A 5,346-nucleotide genomic window follows, 5' to 3' on the forward strand; every position below is an offset into this window, starting at 1 on the left:
CCCACAAAATATAAAAGGTTCCAAAAGGAACATGTTACTTTGAAAAAATTTCATTAAACATGCGCAATGATGATGATGGTAGAAATACTAATGACAAATAATGATTTAGTTTATTAAAAGAATAATTCTTAACTAAAGCTTTTAGATAAAATAAAATATTCTAAAATCAAAAACCAACCATGGGTCAGAAGTACCTGCTTAAAAAACAAARAACTGATAWTAAACAAGATAAAATATATAAATAAAAACTGATTAAATAAAATATACGCTTTATTTGCAAAAATGCTWAAAAATCTAATTTTCATTTRAAAATKAATGAACGTTTAAAAATAATTTCTTTGCAGATGCTTTTTATAKAGTTCGAAGWATTMCCCGAGTTAATTTTGGTMCCACCAAAAAATACTTTTAAAAAATATGTCGAMCTTMCAACTAACCCAAACTAAMTTTYATTTCATCTTGTGACATTTTGAGACGGTTCCAAAAACAACCGGTTAAATCTGCTAGCTGTAACTACAGTTTCAGGTTACACGTTTGTAACAATGTTATTATCGACCATCCCTATTGGCTCGATGTTCATCAGTTTGAGTCCCAATTTTATCAAATTTGTTCCAAAACTCGCGTTATCAATTGTTCAACTCATTCTGGTGTTGAAGTTAGTTTCGCTTTCAGCTTTATTTTGTTTCCAGCCCATTTAACATGCTCGATTTTATCTTGAGAGTTCTTTAACCTCCTGTTGGGGAATTTAAGTGACTACATGTAATAAAGTGGAACTTCAGCTAATATCCTTTCATGCTGATGCTGCCAAAATGCCTTCTAAGGAGATAATATGAAAGTGCTTTATTAAAAGTGGCAATTTTCTTTTATACTGCAGAAGAAATCTAACAGGATGCGGTGTTGTAGATAATTCAAGTATACAGGATGTATCTAAATTACTGTCATTGTATTTCTTGTTAAGTATTGTCCGAATCGAGCAATCAGGGAAATTTAATGCCGCTTCGTCTTTTCTCTAGGATGGAAAATTTCTCTATTTTTAATGCTCATTGCCGGTGGGAAGTCCGGGGAGTAAAAAAGCAAACTGAATGCTCTGATTAAATTTCTTTTCTCCGCCGGAAAGATCCGTATTTTCCCTCCTTAACCAACGCACTCAGATTCGAATTCAGGTGCGAAAAACTCGGATTTTTCTCTAATAATGTTTGTACGTATGTAGGTATTGCGTGTGGCAAAGATTCGTGGAAGTGATTGAAAATGGTTTCGTTGCTTTGCTTATCTGGCAAATATTGGATTCTCTTCCCTTCTCAATTCGAGATGTTTTCTTTTCGGTTGATTTTTTTACTAATAAAATCCCGGCTGCCCGAAAGTTCCTCTAAGTGATCTGCCCTCAAAATGACGACGAAAAGAAATCTTTCCTCGACTGAATACATCACGCATCGGTTGGCGGGGAAATCACTTCGAAACAAAAAGTTATAATGAAAATCGGGCGCTGCATTCAAAGGGATACTCGCCTTTTGTCTTCGGGTACTTTTTCTTTCGTCCTTTCAATTCTATTATATTTTCTTATTGATATTTAAAAGCCCGTTCCGGTTCGGGGCCCAATTTGTTGAAACAATTCTTCGGCTGCTAAAACTAATTTTTGGGTGAATTTTGATTTGACACCCTAATTTTGCAATCGCTTGTTGGCTAGTTCGGGCACCTGTATAAGAACAGCAGCATCCATGCCAGCAACTATTAATTGGTTTAAAAGTCAGCAAAACCTTCTTCGTTCGTCCTGCCAAGAACTACGTCGGAGCTGGCGTCTAATGTGAACATTTTTTGCCAATTAAAGTTCCGAAACTTGGGATATTACACCAACCAACTAAAAGTATCAAGTTTTAATGTAATATCCTCCGAATCTGGAAAACTTTCCTCTTATCGGTTTAACATTTTGCGGTTTTATGCTGGTTTTTTCATCCCTTTTGCGAAACTTTGTGGTGGGGATGCCGATTCACTAACACTTATGAATATTGTTTTATGTCTCAAAGTGAACGGCCAATGGCCAGTTGAAAAGCCACCCCTGTTGCCGACCATTAATTCCATAAAACTTTCAGTGGCGTTTGGGGCTTTTTGCAGATGAAAGTCAATTTTCTCCTGGTTGGTCTGCTCGATGTCTCAATGAGTTGAGCTGTTCTTCTTCACATTTATTTCGCTTTAGGGTCGCTGCTCGAAAAATTGAGGATGCAGGATCAGTCAAAACGTTATGACAAAGCGTAGTTCCTAGTTGCTAAATGGGACACTCTGTATGCAAGTCAMTAATGGAATTCTCCTCGACATTCTGAACTAAGATCTCCTCTCCATATATATCTCCATAGCGGTTAAATTTAAACTTKGTAATGTGTTATACGATTTTTGTACAACAAAGTTAACATTGCGTTGCTGTGATTTTTTGACTGATCCTGTATGYYGATTTTTWYTTTATATAAACTGCCTGGAAATAATCTTGCAATTTTYATATTAATCGATTTATTSCAGCTATCTTAGTTTAGGAATKAATGCACCGCTTCCATGCATAAAAGCWACCCTGTATATCCGATGCTTGTTTTGCAATTATTCACTTTTCCACTTTTAGAYGCTTACTTTACAGTTGTGACCGTCRTTATGTTTTTTATTCTATATTCTATCCAAATACTCTTTGGTTCTTTCTTGGTAAAGTCGCACACCTTGGAAGACAGTTTTCAATCTGAATGAGTGAACTTGGGAATTTAGGAATGGGAGGAAAACATCAATGTAATTCGTTCGATGTTCGATATTTTTACCATCGATGTTGGAAATTTGGGAGATCGATAATACATCGATGTTAGATCCTGAAATAGGGATGGGACATCGATGGTAGCCATCCACGTTGACATCGAAAGCTAATATCGATGTTACGGAAATATCGAAGGCTTAACATCGATGTCTGACAACATCGATGTTCTGATAGTTTGTCGCTGCATACAAATTTCAAATTGATTAGCTCAAACTTAAATAATTTTATTTTACTACTACTATGACATTAAATAATCGACTAAATTTAACTGTAATTAAACTGTAATTAAAATAACTGACTGCAAAAAGAGGCTTTTTTCGGGTGCAGCTGGAAATAAGCCGCTATGCCGCGGTATCGTTTGTATCGGCACGATTACAGAGTTCGCAGAAAATGTTTCTATTTAGTATCAACATCAAATCTCCGATGTTTTCATTGCAGGATATAACATTGATGTTATATCGATGCCCCAAATTTCCAAAATCGATGGTAAAAATATCGAATATCGAACGAATTACATCGATGTTTTTCTCCCATCACCGTTGTCAAACATCGATGTTCTGCCTTCGATATTTCCCTAATATCGATATTACCTTTCGATGTCAACATCGATGGCTACCATCGATGTTCCATCCTTATTTTATTTCAATGCCCTTTTCCCTATTCTAAGCTAATGAGATAAAAATAATGCGTTTTTTTTATATAAATCCCATCGGAAAACCACCTACGCCATCACTTCCAGGGTAGTCGGTACTTTATTACTAGTATGTTTTGGACAACAATTTTCAACAAAAAATTGATTTTGTTTTAGTTTCTTGCTTGTAAAACCTACACGATTGAAGCAATCCTAATATCTTAAACTCTTAAATGGCAGACTTGTAGAGCGTGGAATTACGAAGAGAATGAGAGGGCGATCTACCTGATTAGAACCGGAGAAAGCTCGGAAAAACCGGAAAACTTAACGTTTTCTTGAAAACTGAAAACTTGGCAATTTTTCCAAATTAAGAGCTCAAATTTTGCACAAGGGTAGCTATTTGTATATATTCCATGTGTTCAAAAACTGTACTCTGTTTGATTAACAGTTTTCGGACAATTTCGGTTTCAATAATTTTTGTCGATTTGGAAACTAAACATGAGTGGTAACAAAACGTATATTTTAATTATTCTTTCAACCGCTGTTAAGTGGGTGAAACAGAGTCTTGAATACGAGGGAAATCGGCCGAGYGCATCGAGAACATCGATGTTTCCCTAACATCGGTATAACCTTTCGATGTCAACATCGATGGATACCATCGATGTTATAGAATCGATTTTGAGAAGAGATTTTAACTCACTGCGGATGCATTATAGGAGTTTCGACTTCATTTAAATGTAGTTCGTAATGCGAATCCGCACGTACGGCTGTAAAAATTGCCCCTAAAAGCATTAGAGCCTCCGACACGGCGGAAATAAGTTCCAAATAAGCCATCCAAGATGCAATATGTGTAGCGTTACTACCTGCATTTCCTTTGTTCAAATATGCATAAGCAGATGTGATAGATGGCAGGTCTACAGATTTATATGGCTTTGAAATATACACAATGTGGACGAAATCAGACGGGCAATTCGAACGCGAAATTTATTGCCGAGATGCGTTTTTTCTTCGATGCAAAGTTTCTAGTGTAGAGCCAAAGCTTGAGGGCTTTGATAAACGATTCTCAGGTGGGCTCAAAACCGGTGCTGGGGGTGCCTGAGATAAGCACATTTCGGGTCAGGTTCACTATTATTAGATGATATCGTATATCCAGCAGTGGCCACAAATCTATATTCTTAGGCAGAGAATTCAGGTCCATGTAGGTCATAAAGATGCAAGTTTATCGGTTCTTCTCGCCCCGACTATTGTCTAAGGCTTTGTAAGCAAACACCTACTGATTATGCCACACCTCACACTTTTGAAGGCAACAAGACGCTAACAATGCACAGCCCGTATACCAATTTAGTTGGGAAATGGCTTCTTGTAAGTGGCATAAATTTCCGTTTTTTATCGCCGAGTAGATGAAAGTCTGATAAAGGGAACGTAGGCATATGGGCGCTTCGAAAATGGGTGGTTTCATTGGAGTTTTTCGAAAATAGGCGTCAGCTAATAATGCTGTGATATTTACAATTTCACGAATAATGATAAACATTTAACTAGTTTAGACTGGGAGGAATAGTTTTTTTTTCGTTTCCTTTTCACGAGGTTTTCATCTAATTTAGATGCGGAAGTCGCAGTTTCGCCCCACATATCTCCCCCGTCTTATCGAAAACGGGCTTTGACGCAAAAAAGATAAGAGTCTTTTGACTTTTGGCGCTTATACAGGCTGTAATTTCCTAACAACCCCATATCCCATTCAAAGCCGAGCCGAAAACTAAAGTTCGCAGTTGCGAATAGCCTGTATTATTCAGGAATTACTTTCGCCCAATTCTGCTAGATGTGCTTGTTCCAGTGTCGGAACCATTTTTCTTGTATGAACATTTTTATTATATATAATTTATATCATCAAACAAAAATTACAAAATGACACCAATCTTAAAGAACGCACACAACT

This window comes from Dendroctonus ponderosae, unplaced genomic scaffold (genome assembly GCF_020466585.1).
Source record: "Dendroctonus ponderosae isolate FM_Combo_2020 unplaced genomic scaffold, Dpon_F_20191213v2 Dpon_F_20191213_6, whole genome shotgun sequence".
NCBI lineage: Eukaryota > Metazoa > Arthropoda > Insecta > Coleoptera > Curculionidae > Dendroctonus > Dendroctonus ponderosae.